At 42.9% G+C, this 12,231-nt stretch overlaps 1 protein-coding gene and 1 long non-coding RNA gene across 5 annotated transcripts in view; one reads left to right on the top strand and one right to left on the bottom strand.

Moving 5' to 3' along the window:
• Positions 1-12,231, top strand: part of SHROOM3 (shroom family member 3) — a 331,538-nt gene that overhangs the window by 140,712 nt on the left and 178,595 nt on the right. Inside the window, exon 1 of one of the 4 annotated variants that reach the window (XM_086405217.1) lies at positions 10,555-10,734. The exons of 2 other annotated variants lie outside the window; for them this stretch is intronic. The gene's annotated coding sequence lies outside the window, so the exon portion shown is untranslated. Of the gene's footprint in view, positions 1-10,554; positions 10,735-12,231 lie in introns of those variants that run through there. One more of the 4 variants, XM_086405215.1, reaches the window with a different exon arrangement.
• LOC147370436 (uncharacterized) lies at positions 4,534-10,586 on the bottom strand. Its single transcript, XR_015165272.1, has 2 exons — positions 10,260-10,586; positions 4,534-7,955 (listed from the first exon to the last, which is right to left on the bottom strand). It is a non-coding gene; the product is annotated as an uncharacterized LOC147370436 (long non-coding RNA).

Below are 12,231 nucleotides of genomic sequence, written 5' to 3'. Positions count from 1 at the left end.
ACTCAGCTTTCTTTATAATCCAACTCTCACATCCATACATGACTACTGGAAAAACCATAGCTTTGACTAGACAGACCTTTGTTGGCAAAGTAATGTCTCTGCTTTTTAATATGTTGTCTAGGTTGGTCATAGCTTTTCTTCCAAGGAGTAAGCATCTTTTAATTTCATGGCTGCAGTCACCATCTGCAGTGATTTTAGAGTCCAAAAAGATAAAGTCTGTCACTGTTTCCGTTGTTTCCTCATCCATTTGTCATGAAGTAATGGGACCGGATGCCATGATCTTAGTTTTCTGAATGTTGAGTTTTAAGCCAACTTTTTCACTCTCTTCTTTCACCTTCATCAAGAGGTTCTTTAGTTCTTCACTTTCCGCCATAAGGGTGGTGTCATCTGCATATCTGAGGTTATTGATATTTCTCCTGGCAAGCTTGATTCCAGCTTGTGCTTCATCCTGCCTGGCATTTCGCATGATGTACTCTGGATAGAGGTTAAATAAGCAGGGTGACAATATACAGCCTTGACGTACTCCTTTCCTAATTTGGAACCAGTCTGTTTTCCATAGTAGCTGCACCAATTTACATTCCTACCAACAGTGTACAAGGGTTGCCTTTTATTCTGACAAAACTTAATCTGATGTTCCTCACAATCTCACACTTGCTGGTTAGCAAGGAAACAATAAATTTTAGTCCTAGTCAAGTTACAAGTTATCCTGATCTAATCATTTGAATAATCAGTCCATTGAGGTACTTCTCAGGCTTTAACATAAAATGCTCCCTCTCTTCGATGTCATCCTCTGTCTTCACTGCCCAACTGTTTCACCAAAATACTGTCTAGGGGTTTGGCAGTGGCAAGTACGGGTCTTTGGACACACTGTTGCCTGCTCACTAGGCTCTGTCTGCAGTCTTGCCTGTCACTGCTGAACTCCATGGCAGAATTCTGCAGCTGGTGAATCCATGGTTAGTGTTGGCCTCAGCAATGCCCCTGGAGAGCCCTGGCAACCTCCCACTGGCATAGTCAGTCTTGCTTCCATTAGCTTCAAACACCTTAGCATCTGCTAAGTTCTCCATCACAACATCCCCTAGCCCAGGGGTCCACACCAGCATCATCTCACCCATTTCATCCACCATAGCTGCCTCATTCCAAGTCTACTGGAATGGCATCCAACATCCATCTAAATTGAGCGGAGCCAGGCTTCTTTTACAGTGACCTTCTCCTGGAGTCTCTAGTGGAGCAACAGAGCCAAGATTCCTTCACACCCTGGATATTCCCCTCTCTTTCTTCGCATGAATGCCCTGTTCTCCCTGAGACCAGAGACGTGAAACCTGAACTTGGTTCTGACAGTATGACTTACCACCAGTCTCTCCCACATTCCTACAATGCCCTAGAATGGCAAGGGTTGGACTTTCTTGCTATTTCTTACTCTGCTCTATGCTTCCTTCCCTCTATAACTCCAAATCTCCTGTCTAAGGCAGGAAAATGCTTATTCAAAAAGATATATGTACCCAATTTTGTAGCAACACTGTTTATAGCAGCCATGACATGGAAGCAACCCAGTGCCCATCAACAGATGAATGGATTAAGGTAAAGTGACACTATGCTACTTTGTACTATGGGAAGTCTTTGGTAATTGGAATCCTTCAGGCTCAACCCTGGGTGGATTACAGTAGTTCTCCAAAGTGTGGTCACTAGCCAGGACCTGCTATGCAGTGCAAGATCTGGGGCCCTCCTCCAAAAGGCTGGGGTGTTAACCTTGTAACTAATGGTTTATCAAGCTTTCCAGGTGGTTCTGATGTACCCTAAAGAACCACAGCTTTAAGATTTCAGCAAATTGTCTTATTCCCTCTCTTACAGTTTCCAAGCCTAAAGGCTTATTCAACGAACCAAATGTACACACGTGTGTGTGCTAAGTTGCTTCATTTGTGTCTGACTCTTTGCGACCCTATGGACTGTGGAATGAAATTTAGACATACTACAACATTGAGGAATCTTGAGCATGTTGCACTAAGTGAAATAAGCCAGTCACAAAAAGACAGATACTTATGATCCCATTTGTATGAGATACCTAGAGTAGTCCAGTTCAGAGACACGAAAAGTAGAATAGTGGTTACGGGACCTGGGGGAGGGAGACAGAGTTATTGTTTTATGGGTACAGAGTTTCAGTTTTGTAAGGCAAAAGGAGTTCTGGTCAAGGGTACTGGTGATGGTTGCATAGCAACATGATTGCACTTAAAACCACTGAACTGTACAGAGTTAAAAATGGCTTAAGTTCTTAAGTAACAGGTATTGATTCGAGGAAAGGTCACATGCCTGACTGAACTGGTTATCCGTGGAACGTAATCCTGGATGTTAGAGTTCAGATCTCAATCTGGAAACAGATGTTCCTTATAAATTTGGGTATTTCACCAGATGTCAGTTGAGTTTCTGAACTACCATAAGTAGATGAAGAAATTGATCCAATCAATCCGATTCTGGAGTTTAAATAGTCAGTCTCACTGTGGCTATTGAGGTAAAAGATTATATATATAGTGTTGGGAATTTTTGCATATAATATCATTCTACATGAGAAGTAATGATAAACCATCGGCTTTTCCCCATTTGCTGAAAAGATGAGCCACTGGGAGAGCTTTGTCTGGTGGTTTGAATAGGTAGCCTTCTAGCTCCCTTTGTTGTTGCTACTCTTCCAGTCATTTGGCATCAGGTGAATGAGCCCATCCTCTCTAGAGGTGGCAACTCGAGGGTGGTATTGGCAGACAGTGGAGCTTTAATTCCCCTTTCCACCTCCCAGTAATTTGCATTAGTTGCCCACCCAATAAAATAATATTCCTTGCTACAAACCATTGATGTTTTCTCAATCTTGTTAAGGATGACTGAAAGGATCTTTAGAAAATGGCTCTGGTGTAAGTGAAAACAGTGAACTTACTATGCAGACCGCAGCTTCAAGATAAGTTCCCTGCAACCTCTACACAATCCACTTGCCACCAGGGAGCCCCCCCTGTAGCAAATTCTGTAGCTGCCACTGTTCTAATCCCATTTCCACGCTGCACAAATTTCCAGGGAGAGAGAAAAAGTCCAAATCCAAATTTCAACATCTAAATATGCCTCTTGTCTATATTCATACACGACAGTGTTCTCATAAGCCCAGGAAATTAGGTAAATATAGATAAAGTGAAAGTGTCAGTCACTCAGTCATGTCCAACTCTTTGCTACCCCATGGACTGTAGGCTGCCAGGTTCCTCTGTCCATGGGATTCTCCAGGCAAAAATACTGGAGCAGGTTGTCATACCCTCCTCCAGGGGATCTTCCTGATCCAGGAATCGAACCCATAACTCCTGTGGCTCCTGTCTTGCAGGCAGATTCTTTTAACATTAAATTGTTTTAAAAATCAAAGAACCTAGATACTTAATGTCAGCCTTCAAACCACCACCACCAATCCTTATAATGTGAAGCATGAACTCCTAGTCAGATACTGAATACAGTAAGTTTCATTTTGCTCCTGATTAAGAACTGAAATTTATCATATTCTTGTGGAAGAATTAAGAAGTCTTCCCTGGTGACTCAGTGGTAAAGAATCCGCTTGCCAATGCAGGAGACTTGGGTTTGATCTCGGGGTTGGGAAGATCCCCTGGAGAAGGAAATGGCATCCCATTCCAGTATTCTTGCCTGGAGAATTTCACGGACAGAGGAGCCGGTGGGCTACAGTCCATGGGATTGAAAGGGTTGGACACGACTTAGCGATTAAACAAGAAAGCACATCGTTTGCTAATTTTTATGAGGAGGCCATGTAGTCCAGTGGAAAGGTACCCAAGTAGACCGCACACTGTGCTGCCTGCCTGCCTGTATGTGTCTCCGTCACATTTTTTTTTTTCTTTTTTCCGGAAGGGTGGGTTTGCCAGCCCCAGTGTGATTCAAACTGCCTTTTGAGACTGTAGACAAGATGGAGGGTTAGGAAAGAGAAAGGAAGAATGTTCTCCACACTGTCTGTTTAAATTATGATTTAAAGCAGGTTTTATTATACCAAATTATCATCAGGCTAATTGCTTGACAGCCTCTCTCCTTACTGCTGGCTGGCGCCATTCAACTGATATACTCGGCTGATATGTGGCTGGGGGCGGTATGGCATAGTCTCCCTAGGGAGAAATCTGGCAGCTGGAAAAATACCCCAAACTCCTCGACATTGTCCGTGCCATCCACATCCCACTTCTAAGTCACGACAGATCTGGCGTAGACAGTAGTGTTTAAGAGCATGTTCCTTGAAATCAGGCTGCCCAGGTTCAAACCTTGTTATTACCACTTGTTTGTTTTGTGATCCTGGCAAGTTTTTAATCTCTTGGTGCCTCAGATTCTTCACCTATGAAGTGGGTATAAAAATAGTACCTCCCTAGTACGGTTGTTGGAAGAGGTAAAATATGTCAAGTACTTCATATTCTCCCTGATATAAAATAAGCACCCTGCTAAGAAACTGCTGATAAACACGTATATGTCTGTATTGTTGCCTGTTACTCATTGTTTTTATTTTAGCTGTGTAATTTTCCTAGAGATTTAAATGAGTCATTATGCATGTGGGCTCAGTCGTGTCTGATTCTTGGTGACCCCATAGACTGCCGGGCTCCTCTGTCCATGGGATTTCCTAGGCAAGAATACTGGAGTGGGTTGCCACTTCTTTCTCCAGGGGATCTTTCCAACCCAAGGATCAAACCTGTGTCTCCTGCACTGGCAGGCGGATTCTTTACCACTGAGCCACCTGGGAAGCCCATGATGAGTCTTTAAGGATACCATAATTTGGATTTAGAAAATGAACTTATGGTTACCAGGGGGAAAGGATGCAAGAAAGGGATAGTCAGGGAGTTTGGGATAGGCATGTACACACTGATATATTTAAAATGGATAACCAACAAAGACCTACTATATAGTACAGGGAATTCTGCTCAATGTTATATGGCAATCTGGATGGGAGGGGAATTTGGGGGAGCATGGATACATGTATACACATGGCTGAGTCCCTTTACTGTTCACCTGAAGCTATCACAACATTGTTAACTGGCTATACTACAATATAAAATAAAAAGTAAAAAAAAAAAAAAATAATAAAGAATACTGTAATTTGTCTTCAGCATGCTCTTTTCCAGAGTTTTCTTTTTATCCTCAAGGGTAAAATGTGAACCCAAATGTAATTCCTCTGCCTGTTATTCTTAGCACTAAATGGTAGCTTGGTATTCCCCATTGGGGATATTGGGACTTTGAAGGGATGCCCAAGCCCAATACCTTTATTTACTACCTTGTGACCACTAATATTCTTGTGCTGAAATACCTTGGTTTCCCCCAAAGAATTAGAGAACATGAAGACAGGAGAAAGACTAAGAGTGATAGGATAACCCAGGCCTCTTGGTCTCTGTGGTCAGAGGCAGCACAAAAGAAGGAGAGAGATTTAAATGCAAGAAAGGTGACTCTCATCAGTCATGTTAGCAATGAGAAAATATCATGCTTTCTGATTTCTGTATCATAAATGATTTGTGTCCTGCAATTATTGTACAGGAAAGGTATTGCGTTATAACACTTCGGACTTAACTGACATCTTTTGTGACACTCAGAGACCTATGGGCATTACTCATCAACCTTGATGTCAACATTCGGTCAGATTGGGATTGAAAAATGCTCACTTGAACATAAATGAGCATGGCTCAGCTGCTCTGTGTTCACTTCCCTTGGCGTGTCCTTCAGGATCTGACTCCTTTAGACACACTTGGGAGTTTTCTCCACCAAATACAATTTCCCATGAAATTGAAGGAAAATGGACTAGAAAAAAGAAACTGAGCTTATTAAGTTTCTCCCTAGGCTCACTGCCCAGTTTTCTTTCAGTCTGGAATCTCTATGTGGGAATTTGCAGAATTGGACTAGACTGCTTCTGAACCCACATTTGTTCACTTTTCTCGCCTTAGCTGTGATATTTTGTATCATGACTGTTCTTGCTGATGACACAGTGTGATTTCTAAAAGTGAGATGTATAGGGCACAGTTTAACCTGAATCACTTACATGATTTTACAAAGTTTATTTATTGAGCATCTAATATGTGACCAGTCATTGCTCTAGGTGCTTGGGACTCAGCCATGGTCTGACATACCTCTGTCCTCATGGAGCTGACATCCTATGAGCAGAGAAAAGGAATAATGAACATTATACATATGTAAAGTATGCAGTATGTTAGGTGGTGAGTGCTCTGTGGAAAGCAAGCAGACCAGAGGACAAGTGTCTGCTTCCATTTCTTCCATTCATAAAATTCTTTCAATTCCTCCTGGGAGTATTGAGGATAAATTTTGTGGCAGTAGGGGGTAGATTATGGGAAATGCCTTTATTATTTATTTCATCTTATCTTTTATTGAAGTATAGTTCATTTACAATGTTGTGTTACTTTCTGCTGTATAGCATAATTCCATTATACATTTGTATACATTCTTTTTCATTATGGTTTATCACAGGCTATTGAGGACAAACATCTAATTCTAAAAATCATACTCCGTGAAAGAACTTTGAGCTTCTGGGCTGTGCCTTAAAAGTATAGGCAAGTAAGTGCCCAATAGGCGTCAAATCTACCTGACATAGTGGATGAGTCTACCTTGCAACTACTGGAGAACAGTGTAACTGTTAAGCACAGATGCAGACCCAAAGAAGTTGAAAATAAGAAAACTACATTTTTTTCATTATTTAGTGAGGCTTTCTCTCCATAGACCCCCATCTCTAACCACAAACGAGTACCCTACAAGGACATGTGTGAATTATTAAGGACAAATACCATGGCAGTCTGCTGTTCTGAAATCAAGGCCATCTATTAAATATCTAGGTCTGAAGTTTATCAACAGAGTGACAGAAAATCCTCCTGCCTGTGGGTGTTTAAAAGGTAATCAGAAGGAAACAGGATGTGCCTGAGAAGATGAGCTATTAGCTCTTGGAGAAAAGGAAAAAGGAAAACTCACGTTTCTTCAAAAACTCATCTAGTATATTCTTTTTTTCCTCCTCACCACAAATATTAGTACTGGGAAGAAACTTAGCGATGTTCTAGGTTAGTGAAGACTAGAACCCAGAAATAAAAAATGACTCGTTCAGGGTCACTTAGCAGATAAGTGGCAGAGCCAAAAGTCAAGCCTCCCGCCTCCCGGGTTCTACAGCTCCACTTTCAGGTTGGATCATCAGTACTTTTCAGCATGGATTGCCTAGCCCTCTACAGCTGATTGCTAAAGAAGCTAAGAGAGGATAAATGAGAAGTCTAAGGTGTCGGTGAAAGTGTTGCAGATTTTCAGTAGAAATCTGAAGTAGAGGGAGCAGGAAATACAAGACGGGGCTGAGAGTCAGATCTGGGGGACCAACATGGCGTGGAGAGTCTCTCTTCCAGATTGGGGGTGGTGGGGGGGCTGCTGCACAGTCCAGCGTGAAGGACTTCCTCTTTGCCAGAGTAACCATCACTGAATCCGAAGAGCGGCGCTTCCAGACGTGAGCACGCAGGCTGCACTGTCCTTCTGCCCGTGAGTGGCCGCTGCGCCACCGAAGGGTGATGAGAACACGCCGTGCGCTGTCAGTTCAGGTCCTGGTGAAGGTGGCAGAGTGACTGTCCTGTCCCTTCCACCACAAGGAGGTAACATTTGAGGTCTTCCTCTAGGCTACGTGCTTTGCTTACGTCAGCACGTTCTGTCCTCATATCCGGTAAGTTTGTTGTCAATCCCATTTCAGAGGAGAGAAAACTGAGTCTTAGAGAAGTTTTGTAATAATCTGCCCAGAGTCACAAAGCTAGTGAATGCCACAGTCAGAATTCAAATTTTCCTTCGTAATGGGGAGATGGGGGTGGTTCAAAGTATAGGCTCTGTGAGCAGATGATCAGGGTTTGAATCCCCACTCCAATGCTTGCTAGCTGTGAGGTGTTCAATGCATTACTTAGCCTCCCCAAGCTTCCCTTGCCTCATCTGTAAAACTGTAACGGTAATCACAGTGTTACATTATAGAATTGCGATGGTTAGAGAATACAACATAGCACCCATTGTCACATAATTAAGTCCTAGTTATATAGTATTTGACTATAGTTCCGCTACAGGTTGAATCACATGAAATTGCCGTCGTAGTCTACCAAAAATTGTCAAATACTGATAGTTTTGTATGGTTCAGTGTAATACTACATAGGTATTCATTCTTTGTAAATATAACAATGGTTCCCTTATCCATCTCATAATTTGTGAACGGACAGGTGATTTGATTGCTTCAGTACAATCTTTTCTCTTTACTTGCCTGCTCTTTTTAGTTTCTCTAAAGAACTACGTAATGATATCATCTCTCCTAATGTAACGTGTCACCCAGGAGGACATATGCAATGACATAATTCCTGGAGCCACTAATCTGTTGAGCATATTGTCACAGGCAGCTTGAATGGGAGTAGGTTTGAAGTGAGCTTAGGTTGTGCAGAACTAGACTAAAAAAATTACTGGTGAAATGAAGAGGGGGTGGACTCCTGGCTCTTTTAAACCAGTGGGAATGTTCCAGTGGTGGAGGGCATGGCATTCCCGTACTAGATGGCTGGTTGTGAAAAACGCATGTCAAGTAGAACCATTTGTCATGTGCACTGGAAAGACCAGTGCCTGGGCAGCAGTAGCAGGTTGTTAAATTTGACACATTCAAAATGAATTTTGTGGCCTGGCTGCCCTTGAACTCTGGTTTGGTGAGAGTAGCTGTGATAGAGAGTAGCTGTGGTGTCTGGGGAGGCTGTGGGGTCGAGGAAGAAAACATGAAACTGGGATAAGAATTTTGCCTTCCTGGGGAAGAGGGAGAGTGTGGAAGGAAGGGACAGTTAGGGAGTTTGGGATGGACATGTACACCCTGCTACATTTAAAACAGATAACCAACAAGGACCTACTATATAGCACAGGGAACTCTGCTCAGTGTTACGTGGCAACCTGTTATGTGAGAGGTGAGTTTGAAGGAGAATGGATACATGTTTATGTATAGCTGAGTCCCTTTGCTGTCCACCTGAAACGATCACAACGTTGTTAATCAGCTATAGTCCAAAATAAAATTAAAGGTTTTTAAAGAAGATAAAAAGAATTTTGTCTTCTGCAAAGAAAAAAAAGGTTACTTTCAAAGGAATGCATCCAAGGTGTAAGATCTAGAGGAGCTTTCTCTCCTGAAAGAGGGTTCTCTGTCCCATTCCCACCTCTGTTCCCATCTCACACCTGCCTCAATCCTGTTTCCTTAGATTTCATATTATAGGAATAGAAATAGCTCTGGAATTCAAGTGGAGCATTCTGGAGGGACAGTCCTGCTAGTTAATACAGGAACAATCTCTAAATACAGTTAGTTTCACCTTTGAAATGTACTGACATCCTCAAGGATGCTTCAGACTTTCTTGGTGTCTGGAGTAGAGATGACTACTGTATTTAGAGTATAATGCCTCCTGTGATGTCAGAATGGGGTGTGTGTGTGTGCGCGTGCGTGTGCATGCGTGCGTGTGTGCTCCCTTTCCTTCTTTCTTTCCACATCTAAAAAAAGAATCCGGACATCTTTTAAAGTTTCTGTAGCAAGGACGTTTGCAGATTACATGTGGATCCATGGTTTGTTTTTTCCCACCATGGCGGCCGTAAACTAATGAAAATGCATTTGCATAGCCACGAATGCAGACACACTTGGAGTCTTTCTCTTTCTGTGTGCCCTATTCCTTTTCTCTCTCTTTGTGTCTATGGTTACTGTTAAGCTGACCCCTACAGTCTGGGGCAAATACCGAAACTTGAATCAAGCACTGCTTCTCCATACAGCTGCAGAGGCCTGCTGCTTCAGAGGCTCAGATGATCTGTTTAAGTGAAATTCTTTTTGCCAAGATTGCACACACAAAGGTGAGCCGCGTGGCACTCCAGTGTACTACACTGACTGTTGTTGCTTTGTTTTTTTATGAGAACGGCCTTTTATAAATTTTTGTCTGCCAGGGTTGAACAGTATTGAACGTTATGCTTCGGAAACAATGACAATAGAAAGATAGTCCTTTCTGTTGAGTTTCCTTCCACTCCTCCTAGTTTCTGTGAGAAACTGTTGCTTGCAAAAACTATAGTTAATTAAAAATTGAACTTATTCAGCTGCCCAGAAACCCGAGTGGGGACTGGCAAGGGGCGGGAGGAAGAGCGGACAGGGGCGCCCTATGAGTGACGCCCCCAGCGCCATTCATTCTATCGTCCTTCCCTTCCATTTAACCGTCTTCGCATCGTGGTTCTGTGGGGACCGGCAGGAGAGGGCTTACCCGTTGCCACGAGCTCTGTTTGCAACAGCGAGCCAGCTTCTGCAGAGCGCGGCCCCGATTGCCCGGGCCCGGCGTGCCTGCGGCCACTCCAGAAACCGGTTCTGGGCTCTGGCCGCGTGTCCTTCCCCTGACATCAGGGTGCCCGCCGCTGTCAGGCAGGCCGGCCGGCGATTGGCTGGGAGGAGGGCAGTAATCCGAACTGCCTTTTGTACTTGGCTAATCAGGGCAGCCGCCTGATTGCAGGTTCCCAGCGGAGGTGCCTGGGTGGTGTCTGACACCTGTGTCTTAGCTCTCGCCTTAGCCTTCCCGGAGCTGCTTCCCCGGGATTCTTTCCGGGCCGGATTCGTGTCTCTATGTCACCTCCCCGCGGCCCCTGAGCCCCCTCGGGCCGCCGGCTTGGCCCCGTGTCATGCTGGACGAAGATGTCCAACAGATAATCAAGGACAGTGGAAATGCCGGCTTAGACTTCCTTAAGGTAAGTCCTTTTTAAACCAGGTATTTCTCGACCGGATTTCTCCATTTAATTCGACATAAATGCTTGTATCGGGCAGGTAAACTAAAGAAGGTCTGGGGAGTTGTTTCAGTTTAGGCTCTTATGGTGAAATTTGTAAGTGATTTGAGTGTCAGATGTGCTGGCAAAATGATACCAAGGCAGAAATAAAGATGTTCATGGTGAGGGGGTGGGTACTTGACAAACCACTGTCACCCTTGCAGGCAGCTGGCACCTCACTGTGCACTCCTTCCTATTTGATGAGGCGCTCCAGTGATGGTAGAATAAAGTAACTTTTCATCAAGGCCAACAAATGTATATGCTTGTGCCATAGGCTCCTCCCAACCGTGCAATCCTAGGAGCTATCATTTAATTCTCATTCCCACTTCTTTTTAAAGCTGTCTTTAACTTTTTCCTCTTGTGATAGGAAAGCGGTTTTTCTTTTTAAGGCTTGCTCAGCACGGAGGAGTTAGTGACTTTCACTCCAGCATGGGGTTTGATTGTACTGCTTGGCTCACTTCCCCTCACCTTTATTTTCCAGAGAAAGTCAAATTCTAGACAGAAGGACTTAACTTTGAGTCACAGTGAGATGCTTTGGAATATTAAGCCATGATTCTGATTAAGCTTAAGCTCTGCTATGACTTCATTTTATGTACATTTATGTTGATCGACAGATACTTCGGGGCCATCCTGTCTTCCTCTTGGATTGGTGTCAGCATACTCTTATTGTAGGGTTTAGTAACCCAAGGTTCGTAAAACGACCAGTGGTGTGGACAAACGCTTACACCCTTGCCTGCTTGTTGTGATAAGGAAGAAAATTTTTATTTTTTTTTAATGAAAACTTTCTGTATATGGGTGAAGATCCATTTATAAATCCAAAGAGGTTCTGAGGCTACTTTCCCCACCATATTAATTTCAAAGATAGGAGGAAGCTGTTCCCCACTTCTAAATGATTCCATTTAACCAGTAAACAGGAATAGAACAGACAGAGGTGGTGAAAAGCAAGGCGATAAACATTCAGAAACCACGTACTCAAGATCTATGTTAATCATCCTGAAATATGTTTTTTTTCTTTCATTATTTATAGGCAGTCGGAAGTCTCCATCTTTCTCAGCTGTTAGCTAACTATTCTTTATAAAGACATTTTCCTGTAATAAGATCAGTGTATTTGTAATACTAAATATAAATACTAAAAATGCTGCTCTGATGAATAGAAGCATCAGAAATGACATTGCCCATGGGTTGAAATGTGATCATCATGCAAGTCTACAGAATCATTTAAAATATAATGTATGTGCCCCATAGTACAGATGGTTGCTGATGATTGAAAAATCAGATCAGTTGGTAGGTAGATATTAAGTGAATTATAAATATTGAAGGGATTAAAGGACAAGTAAATGTGGAAAGTTAAATAAATACTGAATATTTAGCATTGAGTTCAAGTTCAAAATGCTACCTTCACCTATGAATTACAAACTAGAG

The sequence above is a fragment of the Bos grunniens genome, chromosome 6, assembly GCF_055505025.1.
Source record: "Bos grunniens cultivar Pamir isolate PY7600 chromosome 6, Bosgru_T2T1.0, whole genome shotgun sequence".
Classification (NCBI taxonomy): Eukaryota; Metazoa; Chordata; class Mammalia; order Artiodactyla; family Bovidae; genus Bos; species Bos grunniens.
This window is presented reverse-complemented; position numbering and strand designations above follow the sequence as displayed.